This window comes from Anguilla rostrata, chromosome 13 (assembly GCF_018555375.3).
Source record: "Anguilla rostrata isolate EN2019 chromosome 13, ASM1855537v3, whole genome shotgun sequence".
NCBI classification, from domain to species: domain Eukaryota; kingdom Metazoa; phylum Chordata; class Actinopteri; order Anguilliformes; family Anguillidae; genus Anguilla; species Anguilla rostrata.
Genome location: NC_057945.1, coordinates 7079506 through 7101116, shown reverse-complemented (window position 1 = coordinate 7101116; position 21611 = coordinate 7079506). Strand labels below are relative to the sequence as shown.

Here is a 21611-nt window from a genome sequence, read left to right as displayed (position 1 = left end):
TTGAAATAATGGTTTATGTGTTATAATCTATTTGACTGGACTACTGTAATGCTTTTCGACCTGGATGCATGAATCTGACCTTGAAAAACTTACAAGAACCAAGTAATATGAACATATCAGTCTGGTGCTCATCTTTTTTCATTGCTTGCCAATGGTGGATTTTTATGTCCAAGAAACAGAATACAGAACCCTCTGGTTATAACTGAATTAGGCTACTGGGAGAAGTCAGTTCATCTCTGAACTTATTAGGCTTTAAAGGGCCTTTCTCCAGAATATCTTTGTGGACTATTTATCCCTTGCTCTCCAACACGGATTAGAGGTACGGGCTATTTGAAAATTCCAAGTACAATTACAACGGGAGGCAGAGCCTTCTCTTACAGAGCTCCTGTCTTATGGAACAATCTCCCTTTTTATCTCCAGGATTCAGACGCACTCTGTTTTAAAGTGAAGGCTCGCGTGTTACCGCTCATTCCCTCAGTTGAAGATGTGTGGGGAGATGGGGTGAATCCGGACCACGGGACTGCTATGTGAACTGAGCTGTCTGCGCTCTCTCTCCGCTGCAGCATGTGAACACAGGTTTGCTGTTCTGTGTTGTGTCGGGGTGCTGTGCTGTGATGGGGTGCTGTCTGTCCTGGATCACTCTTGCTGTCATGTCCACCCCCTTTCCACAAATCCTTTAGATATTCTGCCATAGTATTTTCTCCTGGGGCTTTTCCTCATTAGAGTAGTGTATTACTTAAAGTTGTAATTATCTAGCTCCTCACCTGTCTGCATTTCTGTTCCCTTACCTGGGGCATTCTGCCTCTTTGCCCCACAGTTCACGGACCACTGCAGCTCTGACCCTCTCCTAGTGCAAGCTCACACCATGGCACAGCCAGGAGGTTAGGGACTGCTCCAGTTCTGACTCTCTCCTAGTGCAAGCTCACACCATGGCACAGCCAGGAGGTTAGGGACCGATCCAGTTCTGACCCTCTCCTAGTGCAAGCTCACACCATGGCACAGCCAGGAGGTTAGGGACCGCTCCAGCTCTGACCCTCTCCTAGTGCAAGCTCTCACCATGACACAGCCAGGAGGTTAGGGACCGCTCCAGTTCTGACCCTCTCCTAGTGCAAGCTCACACCATGGGACAGCCAGGAGGTTAGGGACCGCTCCAGCTCTGACCCTCTCCTAGTGCAAGCTCACACCATGGGACAGCCAGGAGGTTAGGGACCGCTCCAGCTCTGACCCTCTCCTAGTGCAAGCTCACACCATGGGACAGCCAGGAGGTTAGGGACCGCTCCAGTTCTGACCCTCTCCTAGTGCAAGCTCTCACCATGACACAGCCAGGAGGCCTAGGTACATCTCCTCGCCCCTCTGAACTGCTTATTAATATACAGTTGTACACACGGACTGTCTATGTTACCAGCTAGTAGATCTCAGGCTATAATATGCCCAGATCCTCTGGCTATCCTCTGTCCTTTCCTATTTCCAGTTCCTGTACCGGTCCTGGTGACAGTGTGTACTTTTTATATTTATATTTACAGTAATATGGCATGGAGAAATATAATTTTACAGCATTTTATAATAATATGATTAAGGCTGAGACAATGAGCAAATTATCAACGAATATATAATTTATAATATATATTTATAATTGTTCGATAGTTGTGGTTGAGGATGTCATTATTGTTGGTTAATAAAATAAACATTACATATGGATGGCTATGACGCCATTACTCATTAAAATGTATAATTGTTGGAACTAGTTTGCAGTAAGATATATGTATTAGTCCGAAACATTAAAGCATACGTCTACCAGTTTTACTAAATCAATGGAGCGTAGCCCTTTTCCCTGAAGTGAGTAGGTGGGGCATCATCGCAAATGATGGCGTAAATTGATTGGGTTTCCCCGAAAGTGTCCATTTGTGGTCACATATTTCGCGAGCGGCAGCTTTATGGTTTCCACACATCCGGCCGGCTTGCTGGCAAAGCCGCCAGCCAGCAAACGACTGCAGCAATGGCGGCTACGCCCATTCGCTGGTTCCGAACACCTCCGTAAAGATGAAGAAACATTGTTTCCGCGACTGAATTAGGGGTTTTAAGAGGACCCCAGAGTGAGTTATTCATAGCGGGCCTGGAGGCTCGGAGAGTCGCTTAGCCACAGCAGGCTTTGAGCGCTGACATCCATCCTCTCGCCACTGCAATGAAATGCAAATTCCACAGCGGAAAACAAGGAGCATGTCCGTGCGCTATGCTTTTAACGTCGTTTCTGTTTGTGACTTTTTATTTTTAGTCAGGGATCTTAAAGTAAAAGAAAGTAAGTTACTTTTCTACTTCCTTTGGGAAAGTTCCTGCATGAGAGAACGTATGAGAAGATTAAACTGAGGTTAACTGAGGTTAACTGTGACGTGTTGCCAAGGTTCTAGATCAGGGCTGGCCCGACCCTGTTCCTGGAGATCTACCGTCCTGTCGGTTTTCACTCCAACCCTAACAACCCTAAGTACACCTCATTGAACAGCTTGAGACCTCATTGAGCCACTCATTCAGAGTCAGGTGTGTGAAATTACAGTTGAAATGAAAACCTGAAGGACATTAGATCTCCAGGACAGGGTTGGGCAGCCCTGTTCTAGATATTTCTAGATAATTCCAGAGAAACAGAACTGAGTGCTGATGAAGTTCATCATCATCATCATGCATGGCTTTATCTCCAGTGAAACTCTCACAGCGTCTCAAAGCAAAACAAAGTTTTATTGTTTGTACATTTACAAATCATAACTGACATCTAGTCTGAAATTGGACTACACAGACATTTTAAACACAGTGCATGGTGACTAATAACATAACTGTTTAACAGTCACAAAGAATTGTGTAATTTGGTGTCATTTTAAAATGTCATGTCTTATTTCATCTGTTACATAAAGTTCTCAAACAGCCCTACATAGAGTCAATTTCTCATAACTCAACAACTAATAGCTTGTTTTGTTATCTGAGAATGCCCTGTGACAAAACCATTATGTGGTGTGGCTAAACTGAAATGAAGTCATTTGTATTCTAGATACAAGGTGACTGTCTAACAGTGCGGAGATGGTTTCTCAATTTAGCATGAATGGACAATAGCATTATAAATATGATAATTCAAATCATGGTGATAGACTGAGTTATTATTATTAAACCAAGAAGCATATTTAATTTGAGTGGGCACACATTCTGTGTCAATAGCAAAGACGATAAATGAAATTCAGAAATGACAAAAAAAAGATTTACATTTTCCAGAAGGGAAACTGAACTCTGTGTCCGAGTATCTAACTCAGTTATGTTATTGATAAACCCGTTTTGTAGTTGTTGGCGGCTGGGTTGTCCAGGTGAAGCGCTCACCGTCGCGCCCCGCGGCCCCAGATACGGCCCCCTTACTGTGAGAGAGGCACAGGTGCTTCACAGCAACGCGCAGGGCTCTCACAGCTCAGCAGCGGGTTCGCGGCAGCCCCGCGCCGAACCGCACTCAACATTCCTTCGCCCCGAGAGCCTTTTTCCTCTGTATTGAGGTTCCGCGTCGGTAGTGGATACGGAGAAACGGGTGGCGGGCGCGAGGGCGCGGGAAAGCGATCTCTCGGAGTAGTGCACCGCTGCGTCCGAGATGGAAAACCACAGGGCCGCGCGATTGATTCGCTCCTCGGTGAACGTTCGCTTCATTGTACCGCGGCGCGCGAGAACAATCACGCAATAAAGTGAAATATCGCTTCCCCCCCCCCGCGCACATCGTTACAAGGTCCTGTCAATGTCGCTATCAGGGACCCCCCTCGTAGATTCCAGTTTCAAGGGGGGGGGGAGGGGGGAGGCGAGGGGAGGGAGAAGCAAGATTATTGCGTGTGGGGGTCCAGGTCCCCTCCGTTCATCCTTGTGGGTCATGTTCAAGTGGGCTGTCCTTCTCTTGCTCAGTTCTGAACCCCCGGGGAAAACTAGGGGTTCATACCCGGCGCGCACGTTATCCACCCTCGCCTGACCCGGAAATCAATTACGGGTCACCATCTTTAAGGACATTCCAACCCGTCAAATTCTCCTTGGAGGAACGCGGAGACTCCTGGAGGAGGTGTCAGCGAGGACACACGATCTGCTCTGGACCCGCCTCTCCACATTTGTCACGTCTAATTGAAACTGAAGATTCGCTGAGCAAGGATGTTCCATTTGCTTAATACATGTCCCCCCATTATAACTGCACTCTTCTCACGTGTTCTGGAAACAATCGGGAGGAACGCTACATGAGGGCCGCAGGTGCCCTAGTCAGAACGCGATGCGGCGAACGCGGTGAAATTAATATTTACAGCAGCCATCGGGCTCGAGCCTCGCCCAGTGAAAGGGCATGGCGAATGATGAAAACAATTTCCTTCAAATCTCTCTATTTGCAAGCGAGTCGATAAACACAAGTTCATTGGATTTTTTTTTTTTACTATTTATACGCGATGCACAATGTATCATATGAAAGCAAGGTGAAATGCACAGCTGGTATAATAAAAATGCAGCAGTGCAAGCGCATGACCCCCTCGACAGGCACTGAACAGCCGAACGGAGATGCTGTATCCTGTCCAGGCGCGGATCTAGTTCGCGGATGCACGGGCCCCACAGTCTGGCTTGAAGCTGCATCATTCATCAGAGATGGATGGAGGTACTTCTGTAAGCAGGAAATCCATGTGTTAGTGCGCCCCACCCTTTGGGTCAATCAGGTATCCACGACAACCTCAGTTTCATCGAAAAGACCCAATACCGTATAAAATAACATTATAATGTGCCGTTCGCTTATTCTCTGCCCACACATTCCATGTAACAAGCAGGTATTTTAATTTAAACCTGAAACGGTTACCGGACCAGAGACAAACGGATCGAAGATTTCGGAATCAGAAGCACTGAATCCTGCATAAGAAATTAGATAACTAGATAATGCATTCCCGTGTCTCGGACAAGGCAGCGCCTGCTTTAGAAAGTGCACAAAGCCCAATTGACAACAGGTCCTCTCTCTGACATCAATTAGGACGGGTTAGCGCGTAGCGCCGATCGCCAGGCCCCCGGGACCCGCCGATAATTACTCGCTGCTCATTAACGGACGACTCCCTCCGACGGGGCCTTCCATCAAAGGAGTCGTCGGGAGGAAAGTCGATGATATCGCTGGCCTTTCCCCCTCACAGCAACTTCCTCTCTACCGGTGTGTCCCGGCGCCTCCGGGGGCTAGCTCGTTAGCTCGTCTGGTTTTAATAACGCGCCTCAGATCGCAGGGGGGGAATTCGAGGGAGGCGCTCGCGCTTTCTGACAGGTCACCTCGGCCTGGGCGCTCGCCCGTCCCGCGCCTACGTCTTGTTGGCTCCAGGGAGGGAGAAAATGAGAGCGGCTTCATTAAAAATAAATTAATTTATTCGCAGATAGCCCGGCGTCGGGAAAGACTGCGGTGAGATGCCCGCCAGTACTGCAACGCACACATCGGCTCCATCGCATCAGCTTTTAACCCTTTAAGGTGTAAAATCACAAACGTGACCAGAATTTACTTAACTGAACATTCTAAAGCTGCCATAACAATCAATGCAACAAAGTTCTAGAACACCGACATTCCAAAACATTCCAAAGAAACCCTACTCTTCAATGGGTTAAACAGGTCTGAAATACTGAAATCACGGCAATACTGAGCTGACATTTACGAGCGCAAAAGCAAATCTCCTCTACCCTCTACAGTATCTCATGGCACGGGTGCATGAAATGAATTCCATGCAGAGGGGAAGTCAGTTTTTTTTTTTTCCCCACAACAGGCCTTGCGGACTAAACTTGAGTCATTGATTGGATCAATCATCACTTGTTACTAAGGCCGCAAATTGCAATATATTAATGGCGTTTAGACAATAACTCCTTGACCTCTGCAGGGGCAGGTCCCGTTGAAAGAGGCATCCAAAGACCTACGCAAAACCTGAGACCCAATCTTCTTTATTGTCGTATTGATTCTGATAAGCGGGTCTGCCAAATATCAAACAATGCAATGTCATGATATTATAGGCTTGCCGCAATCCTCTCTGAATAGATTTCCAGCTACGAGCCAGGAAATGGCTAGTTCTGAATGAACACAAGCATATTTTTGTAACATTTTTTTGTAAATGTAGAAGGACAAGCGCTGTAAAGGTTTCCAGCAGCCGTGGGGGGGATGGGAGGGGGGGGGTATTGTGCTGCGGGAAAGGACTAGCACGGAGAATCGCGGGAGACGTTACCTCATCAGTGCTGAAGCCAGAGGGGTATCCGGTCGCTGTTACCCGAGAGCGTCCCGCATTACGCCCCTCTCTCCTTTCGGACGGGGCCCCCGCTCTTATCGTCTGAGCCGGGGGGGGGGGGTCTGAGGCCTTCTCCCCGGGCCTCTCTCAGCTTTACACGCTCCCTCCCGTCGTCGCCCGAACCTCAAAGACGTCGAACCCCCCCCGCCAGAGCGGACGGGCGACCGAGAATACGTCCGGCGCGCTAAAGCTCGCCCCTCGCTGCCGCGCCTCAACCCCGCGCGTCCGCGTGCGCCGATTTTTACTCGAGGTACAAAAAAAAAAACAACCAAAAAAACGAGAGAAATAATTATTTGAATATCGCCAGTAATTCAGTGCCTGGGCTGACAGATCAACGAAGCAATGGTGCGGAAGGCATCGTGATCTCGTACGGTGGGGGGAAGGAAACGGACAGCTACGCGCGGCACGTAGCGTGTGCGTTAACGTCTGCCTGGCGCTCATCCGTCGTGCTCCGCTGCGTTGCGTTGTCAGGGAAGAATCCGTTATTCGGTCGCGCTGAAAACGGCGGCCTCGAGCGATGGATATTTCCACCCGCCCGACGCACTGATTTAAATGAACGGTGTGGACCGCCGGGCCAGTGCTCTCCGTGAACTCCACTACGAGAAGCCGCTTTTAGGACACGACGTTGCATCCGGAGAAAGTTCTGCAACGTGTCACCAGGACCTGGCGGTTTTTTCACCCCTCCTTCTCCGCCGACCCCCCCTAATAACGTTTAACATTCTTTCCGTCCATCGCCGTGGCGCCGGCCTCGTTCGTAGCTCAGGCGTCAGGCAGCGCCAGGCGCTCGAGGCGGAAGTAGAACACCCAACATCTCTCCACCTGCAGGCCACCCAATGATGCCCGCAGACTGCAAACTAGAAAGTTATTTTGTCATTTCTAGTTTTTGTTTTAATGTGGCGCCCAAGTGGGCGAGATGTCAACCACAACTATAACACACAGTATGCAGGGCTCCATTTCCGATTCAACAACACGGTCTTCTCCAATGTTGCACCAGCTGTCTTTTCACACCAGACTGCTAGGACAGATGTGGTCGAGAAGACCTTTTATATGCTCCTTTAACATGCAGTCCATGGACTCCTGGATGACCAGCAGAGGTCGCTAGAGAGCGGTGAAACCTGGACTCCTACTGAACCCTCCCATAGCCTGGGTGACACAACTGCCAATTGTATGTTGACATGTGGACCAACTGGCCACAGTTTGCAGTGGCACGGTCAGGATTCCATCCAAGACCATGAGGCTCATCCATGCTCTAGACCAATGGTCTCCAACCCTGGTCCTGGAGAGCTACAGGGTCTGCTGGTTTTTGTTTTCACCTTAAAATCAGCACCCAATTAAGACACCAGGTGAGTTGAGTTAACTGTATAATCAACTGCTCTGATTGATTCATGAAGTGCAGAGTCACTATGAAAACCAGCAGACCCTGTAGCTCTCCAGGACCAGGGTTGGAGACCACTGCACTAGACCCTGGTGCCTTAACCGAATGAGCCACCCAAGAGGCGCAAGTAGGATTTCATAACATCCATGGAATGTTTTATACATCTGACATTTTTTATTATTAATTTTATTTATTTATTTGAAAAGTTGCTATAAGGCGTTTGAGAGTTAAATGCGATCAAACAAAAATTTAGCGAGAGCAGCCCACGGATGTAATCCAAAAGCCTCCTCTCTGTAAAGATTTCCGATTTTAGGTATGAAAGCGCGGGAGAGCGAGATAGGGACGCTCCGACGCAGGACATGGGGCTTAGCGGGATTGATAGGCCCGCGAAAGTAAATCCCGGCGCGTTGCGATTCATCAGCGGCGTTAGGGCCGATGCCGTTCCCGGCGCTCGGCGGCGGAGCGGCGACGGGGGATCCGCTCGGGGTCCCTGCCGCTCGGCGCGTGTGGGGGGGGGGGATTACGTGTGCGGTCGCGCCGCGGTGGAGCGTTAGCTTCAGGAAGCGCTCCCCCACAATAACGCTCGCACAATAAAGCGATGGCAAGCGGCGTCTGCGGAAAAATACGCTACGCCAGAAAAAGTTCGGTGCTAATCCCTCCATTATACCGCTGTCTGAAGTGCTCTAAGCGCTGCATTCTGTTAACATTAGCTGTGATAGGAGAAAAAAAAAAATTGCATTGGGGGGGTATGTATTATGACAGAGATTATGATTCCTAGGATTGCCCGGAAAAATGATAAATAAATAAATACAAAATACAAATAAATCATACCCTATATATTTCAGGTTATTTCCCCCCAGAGTGTGAATGAATCCAGACTGGCAGAATCCAGGACAAAAAAAAATAAATAAATTCAGCTCGTGGCTTAGAGCCCCCATTCAATATATCCACATAAAAGGGTTCTTGGGCAGTCAGCAAGGACCAGCATCGCTCGCTCTCTCTCCTCACTCATACAGTAGAGCAAGAATCCCTGAGATACAAAACCCTCCTGAGCCTCAAACTTTGAGAGCGGTCTCAGCATTCAACTATTTAAAGAACTTTGCAACGGTCACTTAGATAACTGTCACCTTTTTTTTCTGATTTTGTAGCTATAAATCTCAGTTGATATTTATTCGTTACAGATATATTTTACAGATATATTTCCACATTTATTTTCACATTCATTTATTTTGTTCATTTATTATTTTATTTTGTGAGGGAGCAGGGGACTCCATATAGGTGGTGGTGGCTGCATTTATATAGCACTTTGAGCATCTGGAAAAGTTCGATATAAATGCAACGTTTCATTCATTCATTCATTCATTCATTCATACATATATATAGATGAAATAATTTCTTAAGTGCAGTCAGTGAAGCCAGTGGTTCAAACTGCACATATTAGCCTGAGGTTTAGTCTGGCCATGTTAAGGATTTAACACTAAATCCACAAAAGCAAAGTCCAATATGGCAGAGATTTTTTGGTCATTGAGCGTTTTTTTTTTTTTTTTCTCGGGAGGAGATCCTTATACAAAACACAGTTATGCTGTTAATCGGATAAATCCTTCCAGTAACAAAACGGTACCTGATGTGATTTTGTCATTATTATTGACAACATCATCAATATGTAAAATTGTTATTATTATTTTTATTGATAATGCCATCAATAGGCAATATTGTTATTCACATAATTGTTATTCACATTTTCTTTTTTTCATTTATCTTTCCATGCAGTCTGAAACACCTATTCTCGATTCCATTTGGATAGAAATAGAGCACAAAATGTACCTGCGCACAGACACACAGACAAACACACACTCAAACAGACATGCACACACATATAGACACACACACACACACACAGTCACGCACACATACACACACACCCGCACAGACACGTGCACATACACAGACACACGCACACACAGGTACATGCGCACGCACACACAGACAAACACACACACAACACACACACACAGATGCACACACCCACACACATGCACAGGCGTGCACACACACACACAGACACACACTCATGCAGACCCACACACACACACACAGATAACCCATGATTTCTCTAATTACTTGTAGCAGGATTTCGCTTCATTTTGCTTCATTACTCAGTGTATTGACATGTTTCCCCTGACCGCGAGCAGCTTCTCCCCCAGGTGCGCGGAGCACGCACCCCGTACCCCAGAGTACTAATTAGGGTCTGCTCACTCCGCCTCGGCTCTCCTTCCCGGCCTCCCCCGTACCTGTCACAACCCCTTTTTACGAGAGCCCATCCAATGCACGGCCTGTGCTGTGAAATACAAAATACTCGAATCCATTAAAAAAGATATGCTCTGAAAATATGATTTACAATCACGCGACTGACAGGTACATTTCATACATTTACGGGATCCGTAAGATTGTCGATGCACATATACTGCATGTACTTACACACAGCATTTACATCCTCTTTTATATAATAATAATAATAATAATAATAATAATAAAAAGTCAATGGATACTAAATGTTGTCCTATGATATGTTAACAGCAGTTTTCAGACTGCAGGTTTAAAATGGCCGTCCTCTTCAATCACATCTATAGCCTCAGATGCACACCTGCCGCACTGTCCTAGTGTACAGAGGCTGCTCTAATGGAGCAGACCAGTCAGCAACTCGGGTGGGGGGGGTCTATTTCAAGGATGAAAAGGTTCAAGCCTGAGAAATTGCAAGTTGTTCTATTTATTTATTTATTTCTCCCCACACTCTTGTGTCAGTCCTGTCAGAAGAACGGTGGAGTATTGTAAACCACACCATCATCCAATGATGAAAGCCTTCATAAGATTTTAATTAGCTCACCCGATTTTCACTCCAAGTACAGATTTTCCACTCAAGAACAGGGCCATTAGACCCGAAGTGAAACGAGCATTTCCGGTAACTTTCTTTAAACTGTGTTCGGGGAAAAATAAAAGGAAAAAAAAAGTTCCTTTCACCTTTGCCTCAAGGACAGATGGGAAGTTGATTAGAGAGGAACAAAGGAAAGTGCTCATAAGAATTCAGACATCCTTGTTCATTCCAGTACCATTTTACGGTGACTCGAGTGAAGGGGGATTTCTGAGTTATTTTTTTAGTTGACACTGCTCAAGAGTGGCATTGAAAGCTTCAGCACATACAGGCTCCGATTTGTCATTGCGTTTCAAGCCAGACTTAGCACTGTGGCAATTCTTATTATGAACATATGCCAGAGGAGCGGGGGGGGGGGGGGGGGTAGTTTAGCAGCTGGAACACTCAGTGATACCTTTATCTACATGATGGCCTGTTCTCATTATGCGTTCCTATAACATAATGTGGAGAACAGGCCATTCAGCCCATCTAGGCCCATCGTTTACTTACAGTATAGAGAGTATCCGGTGTCAAGCCTGAACACCCCAAGGGCTGCTGCCTCTACGTCCTGGCCTGGCAAGCTGTTTCATGTATTAACTGTGTAAAAATGAATGAATGAATCGGACCTTGATCAAATACGTATTTGTTTTGGATTCAAATACTTTTCTACGCTTCACTGATCATGTCTGGTGTATGGGAACCAATGAAACACTCTCAAAAAGTGCAAACCCAGCCTTCTGGTCATATTGGCAGGCTCAGTTACACCAGGCAAGATCAATAGAACACAGAAATGCATTTGAATCCAAAACAAATACATATTTGACCCAGGTCTGGAATGAATATATTAATGAGTATATAAATAAATAAGCAAACATCGACCTTATATCAGTGAGGAATTCACCTGTGGGCACTTCCGTCCCTTTCTATTATCACGGGTACCGTTACCATGTTGTCTATAGACAGTCTTTTTTTAGACAACGCGCAAGTCCTTAAAGTCTGAAAAGCACCCCGTGACAGAGATGTGCTGGCGCGCTCTACAATGCTTGCTACAGCACATTTGTTGAGGGGGAGGGTAAAAAAAAAAAAAGAAGAAGAAGAAAACAACGGCTGACTTAACGATGAGCGATGTTCCGGCCCCGACTCCCCAATCTGGAGGCAACATCTGCAAGTCTCGCTCGTCATTATCAGTCAGCGCGCCGCCTCGCCCCGCCCCGCCTCGCACTCCGGCTGATTTACGGCCCGACCCCGGCGCGATTACCCGACTTCGGCGCCGTCAGACGGGAGCCCGAGGACGGGAACCGCGGAACGCGCTCCCGGCAACGGCTCCCAGGTGTCTAATCAGACATTTACTAAAGGCTCTGTTACAGCTGGAAACCTTTTTGTCAGCAGCGGGGTGGGGGGGAGGGGGGAAGGGGGGTGGCGGATCATTAGAGGATGTCTCTTGGATTGGCCGAGAGTGATCACAGCCTCTCCGCGTCAGCTCATCACTCTTTTTGATGGGAGCAACGCCGAAGGGGGGAATTTTTTTTGAAGCAGTACCAAGAGGGGAATCTCGCTCAGCGTGGCAACCTCTGCCAGTTTGTCGCACTTGCAAACTGGAACTTGGCACTACAGCAAGAAGGGAAGCCCAAAATTTACTGTCCTGCTTTATTTGTGGTTACACACACGAAAAAGGAAAGACTACCTTAAAGAAACATGACCTATATTTAATACTATCTATGCCATATATTTCAGCTTCTGTGGAATACCTGCTGGATCTGCAGAGATTTTCATTTAGTGAGTCGGTTCTGGCTTCACCTTTTTAAACCTGCATTGCTTTTTAGTATCAATGGGAGGCAGTTTCCCCACCCAAAGAGCATTCAAAAGCTGCTGCTTTTAAAATCTCTCTCATGACTGACTGGTGAAATGCAACCCTTTCAACAGCATTTCTTGTGCTCCCTGTTTGATAAATAACTTTGACTTTGAGAATAACCTGACTCAGGTTACTGATATACCTGAATGCTGTTGAAATCTCAGCAGCACTGAAAATGATTTTCCATCATTATATATAATCTACACCTCCACTATTTTGATTGTAGTTTTTTGACTGAGATCCATAAGGTTTGGGACAATGACATATTTGTTCTCGATTTGGCTCAGTACTTCACAATTTTAAACTTCTTAGGTTTGTCATAAAACAATTTTGTGAGGCTGAAGCGGAGTCTCTCAACTTTTATTTAAGGGCGTTTCTATACATTTTGGTTTCACCAGGTAGAAATTACAGCACTTGATACATTTACTATTACTACTATTTACCTGCAAAAACAGGATAGCCATGTTTCAGGTTGCTAAGAAGTGCCCAAATGAGCCGGCAGAGTTCTGAAAAAAGTTCTTGTGGACAGATTCACTTGTATCAGAGTGATGGCGAGGGCAAATTGTGGAGGCCAAAACGAACTGCCCAAGTTTAAAAGCTTATTCGACAGTGCTTCATCCTACAGCCAGAATAATCTCACACATACTGCTACAGCAAGTTTTTTCAAAGCCAAAAACTGGAAAATTCTTGACTGGCTAAGTCATTCATCCAATTTTAATCAAACTGAATATACATTTCGTATTCTGAGGACAAAACGTTAGGCAACTAGTTGATCTCTGTAGAATCCAAACTCTAGAGCCAGAGGATCAATATTTAGCTAAGTGGCGGATGTGTAGATGACAGTTTTAGTTTCGTACTTGATTAAACGGTTTGAAAAATACCATTTTATTAAAAAAATGTTCCGAGCATTTGAATTGTATAAGAGATATGAACCACTCCATGCCAGTGCATATAAAAGAATTATGGCAGCTCAGGGTGGCTAGCCTTGGGCCGATCACCACCCTGTTGTGCCATATATTCTCGTATACACAGTTTCATAGCTTACACATACACACATACACATACACACACATACACACATACACATACACACATACAGTATACACACACAAGCTCAATCCTCAGGACCCTGTGTGTTTTCATTTCAACCGTAATTGCAACCTCTTAATTCCAAGAAGCTCTTAACCGTTCTTAATTAGACACTTAATGTCCGTTGATTGACCCTGTGAAGGAGACATTAAAACCTGGGACATAAAAACTCTTAACGCTGCGTATCTCATGGAAAAATCAGGAGGACATGGTGCATGCCCATCAATGCCACTAGGCCACGTCACATTTCCCTTGAAATTTTCTGGCTCAATGCCTGCCGGAATAAGCCAGAATTTGCATCTGCCAAAACACCTTCACAATCACCATAAGCCCAGCATGCAGTTTGTCAACTTCATGTCTAAAAGATAAAGGATGCTTGATTATGGAGTTATTTATGCCATTATAATTCATCCTCAAAGCTATAGTCATTGGTAATAAATGAATTGTTTGTTCAATTTACTGCACAAGATGAAGCCATATGGTACAGGCTGGTATCTGTTAAGGTTCTGTTCCAGTGTGTGGATGGGCCCCACAGTCTGTTATCTGTTAAGGCTCTGTTCCAGGGCAAGGATGGGACCCACAGGCTGGTATCTGATAAGACACTGTTCCAGTGTGTGGATGGGCCCCATGGTCTGGTATCTGTTAAGGCACTGTTCCAGTGTGTGGATGGGCCCCACAGTCTATTATCTGTTATGGCTCTGTTCCAGGGCAAGGATGGGACCCACTGGTATACAATCCAGACTATGAGTGCGCTGACTGTGGTCGGCAACCCCACAGGTCGATGCACAATTGGAGCAAATGTATGGAGCCAGATTAGGGTAAAAAGTTGAACAAAGAAACACAACTGAAAATGAAAAAGTTAAAACCGAAATACCTTTAAACCGAAAAGAAAAAAATAAATGAACGAAATCAGGACTGAACGAAAATTAGTATTCAAACATATCCGAAAAAATACATTTGCTTTGGTATTTTGTTTGATCAAATACTGTATCTCATTTTCGGTTTCAATTATTCTTGTTTCGTTTACATTTCTTTCATTTTCAAATCTTTCTTAGTTCCAAATCTTCTTTTTCAACCAAGTTTGGCCTTGCTTTGGCATGGGCTAGAGTTTAGAAGGGCGGGTCGTGATGGGGGCGTGGTTTCTCTTGAATGACACTTGATTTGAATTTCCACTGAGTCTGCACCGCAGCTTTCTGGCTAAACGTTCTCCTCTTCCGATTAAACCATCCGCTAAATATTACGTTAATTAACGGCAAAGTCACAGCCCGAAACCATTCGTTATGCACCTGCCGTGCTTTGTGCATAGCTACGGCACAACATGAACTGAAGAAGCTAAGATCTGAAAGGCTGCAGCAGGAGAGATTATACAGGCAAATTCGCTATAGAGGTTAAAATGCGATTCATTGGTGTTAATTAAATTCCACTAATCTTGTTTTGGAAAAAAATGGAATAATCACATGACTAGCAGAGAATGATGAGAATGTGTGAGCCTGACTGCTACGAGCTAGCGGCTGAGCTTCATGTGCTCCAGGGGAAAGCAAAAGTAAAAAAATGTAAACATGCACACCTGTGCTCTCCTGAATCCATACAAGACAGAAAAATGATAACTGTACATGTGAAATTTTAAAAATTCCTAGAACGAGATAAAGAAAACCAACAGAAAAAAGTTTAGGACAAAATTTGGAAAGCACCAAAAACAAACAAATAACAAGCAGGATAGTTACCAGATATATTCAGTAGATGGGTAGTGTTTTTCTCATTATGACTTGCTGTGTTATTATGTTCAAAATGGGCAGACAACCCTGTTATTCTCATTATGAATTCTTATGTTAGATGTGCTGAATGTTCTGTTCTCCTCATTATGTATTCTTATGTTCTAGATGGGCTGAATGGCCTGTTCTCCTTATTGCGTATTCCTATGTTCTTATGTTCTATTTTGAGGTACTACAACCACATATAAATGACACTCGAGATATCCAGCTGGGAAATTGTTTCCACCGACAAATGTGTCCGTTTACACTGTAATCCCAGCACCCAGGGCCTGACATTAACTTTTTAGGTCACCAGCCACTGAGGCTAGTGGTTTTCCATAGTCACCCATAGAACAGTTCTTTTTACTTCAGTCCATATTCCAAATTTGGGAGGGTTCTGGGATTTACTCCTGCTTCACGAAACAGGGCCCTGTGTTCAAAAATAAAACAATGTAAAGGTAAATGAATCAGGACTTTCAATGAAATGATGCATTTATAATATAGGTAAATACATGACTGTAATTACATGGAATTACAATAAGAGATGAAATTGTAGCACAGGTAGCACATTACTCAACAAATAAACTGAAATCAACCTGCCATTCAAACAGGCATGCATTCTGCATGTTGATTATTTTCATAACATTAGTAACATTAGTTATTTTTAAACTGAAAACACTCATTTAGTGTAAAGAGTTATTTAGTGATAAATGCACACATACTGCCCACATTATTATACACACAACACATATAGTATACAGATGTATTTCCAACAAAAAAGAAAAATGGAAGTTTAATGAGAAAAAAAAACAGCAGAAGAAATTTTAACAATGAAATACAATTAAAGAGATAGTTGTGTGTAGCTTGGAATAAAAAAAAAATAACTCAGGTAATGGGGGTGACAAATGTTTCACCAACATATTGAAAAACATTATCTATAAAAATAAAATATTTTGGTTACTGCAGTCAGGTGGAGACACTGTGCGGGACAGTGATTGAACAAGAAATATGTAAAGAAATTTAAAAAATAAAAGTAACACAATATATCTTGTTTCTCTTCTTACCAAACAAAGCAGACACAATAAATCAAACACATCCCAAATCTGAGAGCTAGAAAACAAAGTGATATCCTCCCACAGAGTGGGAGAGATTTTGGTCTGGAGGGGTGACTGAAGCAGAACCAGAACTGCACAATTGCATTCCAATCGCTTATTTTATCCATCCTTGTCTCCACCGTCCTTGCCCGACCGAGAAATCAATCGAGGCCCACCGTCTTCAAAGACATTCCAACACGCTAAATGCTCCTCGAAGGAGCTAGGTGGCTCCCGAAGAATGCTCGAGAAAGGAGTGTATCTTCAGCGGAAGTATTTTCTCCGGAATGTGCGACATATAAACGATCCACCAGTGGGTCCACCTCTCCCCATCTGCCACGTCTGTAATTGCCGTGGCTTCAGACCGACGCTCGAAAGAGCAAGGACGTTCCATTTGCCTAATAGATGTTGCCTTGATTCCTCCAACCCTGTGTCCTCTCCTTGTGTCCTCTGATGTGTGGAGCTAAGAGCCGGGAAAGGACACAAGGAAAGGAAGCAAGGAGCTTAAAAAAAAAGCGATCGGAATGCATTTCACACAGTCTCCTCCCCACGGCACTGCTGGCTCTGCCTTTAAAACAGGTCTAATGAAGGCATGGAGTAACACCTGAGCTGACTGCTGGTCAGCCTCAGGTGAGCACGCCTGCGTGTGAGACTGCTGCTGTCCAAGCTATTCCTGTAGGCCTCGCTGACTGTCAGAAAGGAACAAATACAGCTGGCAGCAGTAAAAAAAAAAAAATACTCAGTTCAATGTGTCCCCAATGAGATACTGTGGTTCCACCTTCACAAAGGCAATGATGCAATCAAACAGTTAGCGCACCCAGTGGAAACACCCCATGTGCAAAGTAGCTATAACTGAGCAATAACGATTTCTAAATTAAACATGAAACGTAAACCAAATGTAGCAAATACAGTCATGGCGCACCCATTACAGCCAAGGAATAGGCGGCGAGGGGGCCATGTCACGGTACAGAAGGTCTCGGTCCAGAAGGTCCCGGACCGGGGCTCTCTCTACCTCCCACACCAGAGTGACAGCTCATTCGACACTCTGTAAGGGCTAATTTTTTGTTTCCTGCAAGGTCCCATTCGCAATGCTTCCGCACCGCTCTCGTTCCCCAGGGATTTGGCCCGTTCATTTTTATTAACTTCTCAGAGGCCAATTGCGCTAACAGGCTCCTGTTAGCAGTCGAGTCTGCTGACAGGATCCGGGGAACATGAAAGTTACCAAAGAGGGAAAAGCTTAATGAAAGCCAACGTCTATAACCAAACTATTCTATAACCTGGGGATTTTCAAGTCAGATAAGAAAGTGCCAATCTTCTTTTCTTTGTGTCAAACACTCAGGGTTGTTACTTTTGAAATGTGCAGCCGACGAAAGAAGCATTTGCCTGTGTTAAATTTACATTACACTGCATCCATTTACCAGACCCTCTTATCCAGAGTGACTGACAATGAGAGAACTTAAGTGCATCAAACCGTTATGCGAGCAACATCCCTCTAGTGCAGTGCTCTCAAACTCCGGTCCTGGAATTGATTTCCTTTCAATAAGCAGCCAATCATGGCCTTGGAAACAAGGTGTGCAGACGCTTTAGCCAACTGATGACTTAAATTAAGCACTTTAGTGCAGGAACGCGTTAAAAACCAGCAGACACAGCGACTTCTCGGGATTTGAGTTTCAGATCCCTGTTCGAGTGAGTGCACTTATGACCTGGTTATTGTTTGGCTAATAGCATTTCTTGACCAGCATTTTACATTAATATGGAAATTCATTCTAATATAACTGCATGCATATTCATACTGACACTGAATACTACAGCTAGAGGGTTTGCAGCAGAGGCAGAAAACAAAGCACTGAAATCTTTGCTGTTACACTGTGACCGGAGGGAACCCAGTCACCCTCTGCGGCCCATTTTTAACAGCCGAAAACACCGACGCCACGTTCTCCAGGGACGGACTGCGGGACAGAGGAGGAAAAATATGGGCCGTCATACTTTCCCTTTATTAAAAGAGAAAAACAAGTCAGACAGATGAGGGCCTTCCCTCACCAGGAACTTGCCCCGGGCGAATGTACGGACACAAGCCGAAAACACAGAATCTCAGGCTTTATTAAAAACACTTGTGAGACCTGACACTGAATGGCTCATTAATTTTAACAGCGTGTTTTCCCTCTCACACGCTCTCTCTCTCAGTATATTAACGCCGGCTAAGGAGCTCGCAGGAGTTTGGCTTCACATCGCACGCCACGCTGCGCTCTTTGTTTCTTCTTCTCTCATCGTCGGACTCTTCACACGCGGACGGCTCCCCAGATATCTCGGCCCGCCCCCCACAGTTTCGATGCAGAGATAAGAGTCGCAAATTAAAGAGAATCGTCCGCTATGAGCAGAGGACATCTGACATGACGAAGTTGAGATCTGGGAGCTGTGCCCGTCAGACATGACACAACACAGGGCAGTGAGTATGGGACCTGTACTGCACACAGTGAGCAGTGAGTATGGGACCTGTATTACACACAGCACAGTGAGCAGTGAGTATGGGACCTGTACTGCACACAGTGAGCAGTGAGTATGGGACCTGTATTGCACACAGTGAGCAGTGAGTATGGGACCTGTACTGCACACAGTGAGCAGTGAGTATGGGACCTGTACTGCACACAGTGAGCAGTGAGTATGGGACCTGTACTGCACACAGTGAGCAGTGAGTATGGGACCTGTATTACACACAGTGAGCAGTGAGTATGGGACCTGTATTGCACACAGTGAGCAGTGAGTATGGGACCTGTATTGCACACAGCACAGTGAGTATGGGACCTGTATTGCACACAGTGAGCAGTGAGTATGGGACCTGTATTGCACACAGAACAGTGAGCAGTGAGTATGGGACCTGTATTGCACACAGCACAGTGAGCAGTGAGTATGGGACCTGTATCGCACACAGCACAGTGGGCAGTGAGTATGAGACATGTATTGCACACAGCACAGTGAGCAGTGAGTATGGGACCTATATTACACACAGCACAGTGAGCAGTGAGTATGGGACCTGTATTGCACACAGTGAGCACTGAGTATGGGACCTGTACTACACACAGTGAGCAGTGAGTATGGGACCTGTATTACACACAGTGAGCAGTGAGTATGGGACCTGTACTGCACACAGTGAGCAGTGAGTATGGGACCTGTATTGCACACAGTGAGCAGTGAGTATGGGACCTGTATTACACACTGTGAGCAGTGAGTATGGGACCTGTATTACACACAGTGAGCAGTGAGTATGGGACCTGTATTACACACAGTGAGCAGTGAGTATGGGACCTGTATTGCACACAGTGAGCAGTGAGTATGGGACCTGTATTACACACAGTGAGCAGTGAGTATGGGACCTGTATTACACACAGTGAGCAGTGAGTATGGGACCTGTATTACACACAGTGTGCAGTGAGTATGGGACCTGTATTACACACAGCACAGTGAGCAGTGAGTATGGGACCTGTACTGCACACAGTGAGCAGTGAGTATGGGACCTGTATTGCACACAGTGAGCAGTGAGTATGGGACCTGTACTGCACACAGTGAACAGAGAATATGGGACCTGTACTGCACACAGTGAACAGTGAGTATGGGACCTGTATTGCACACAGTGAGCAGTGAGTATGGGACCTGTATTGCACACAGTGAGCAGTGAGTATGGGACCTGTATTACACACAGCACAGTGAGCAGTGAGTATGGGACCTGTATTACACACAGCACAGTGAGCAGTGAGTATGGGACCTGTATTACACACAGTGAGCAGTGAGTATGGGACCTGTATTACACACAGTGAGCAGTGAGTATGGGACCTGTATTGCACACAGTGAGCAGTGAGTATGGGACCTGTATTACACACAGTGAGCAGTGAGTATGGGACCTGTATTGCACACAGTGAGCAGTGAGTATGGGACCTGTATTACACACAGTGAGCAGTGAGTATGGGACCTGTACTGCACACAGTGGGCAGTGAGTATGGGACCTGTACTGCACACAGTGAGCAGTGAGTATGGGACCTGTATTACACACAGCACAGTGAGCAGTGAGTATGGGACCTGTATTACACACAGTGAGCAGTGAGTATGGGACCTGTACTGCACACAGTGAGCAGTGAGTATGGGACCTGTATTGTACACAGTGGGCAGTGAGTATGGGACCTGTACTGCACACAGTGAGCAGTGAGTATGGGACCTGTATTGCACACTGCAGTGCCATGCCTTTTGAAAGATCACGAAGATCATAATTTATACTGATCAGGATGTGCTGGAGGCCTATCTGTGGTCCAAGACTCAGCTTCCCACATGTTGAGCTGGCTGTTTGTTTAACCAGCCACAACAACACCCCCCCCCCTTGACACGCTGGACATCTGTACACCTCTACATCCACAGTCACACGGCCCGCAGCCACACACTCCTCTCCTTTAAATCCCCTGTCAAGCCTACACACGGCCATCGGGCCAGGATGTCAGGCCTGGAGATCAGCCAGAGGGAAGCAGAGCCTTGGGTGAGACAGAAGACTGATCAGACCATCCAGTGGCTGTCTGTGAGAGCTCAGAAACACCGTCCAAATGAATCCCCCCGGCATCCGCAGCCACCTTAATCCTGGCAGTGAAATATCCTTTTGTGTTCCTTACTACATGACATCACTCCAACAGTATGCAGGGATCGGTAAAAAAATACACTAAAAACTACTGCGTTATTAAATACAAAATACCTAACAAATACGTTTAGTCAAAATGGTGGAGGTGATTGCAGTTCTTTGCAGGTGGCATAGAGGAATGCAAAAAGAAGAGTTAGGAACTCCTATTACATATGAAATGCGTAGAGAACATGGAAATAAATGTACCTGATACATATTAATTGCATTACTGCCTAACTCCTGCTTATAGATCATTTCAAAGACGAACATGGTGGTTTAGATTCTTAGGACTAGGTTAATTAAGAGGGTATTTTCTAATGTGCTTTATTTATACGACTATGAGTAAAGTTGTTGTAAAACTTCTTACCGTGAAGAATCCCTGTCATAAGAAGCTAAGACACCATGTTGGGAAAACTACTTTAAAATGTAGCTAAGCTATTAGTTACTTTTCATAAAAAAACAACGTAACTACACTAAAATCTATGATATGTAACGCTGGATAACTTTCCATTTAGTGGTGTTGCTCTCCGTTTCTATGGCAGTAGATTTTAAAAGTAGGAATAGGATACGTAGCCTTATTGCAACATATCCTATCGTAAAACACAAACCGAAA

The 21611-nt window shown here is 45.4% G+C and overlaps 1 long non-coding RNA gene across 1 annotated transcript in view; it reads right to left on the bottom strand.

Annotated features, from left to right (window-relative positions):
- Positions 1-2869: 2869 nt before the first annotated feature.
- LOC135238397 (uncharacterized) overlaps positions 2870-21611 on the bottom strand; it is a 46107-nt gene continuing 27365 nt past the window's right edge. Inside the window, exon 2 of the long non-coding RNA XR_010325104.1 lies at positions 2870-4645. This is a non-coding gene — a long non-coding RNA (uncharacterized LOC135238397). The remainder of the gene's footprint in view (positions 4646-21611) is intronic.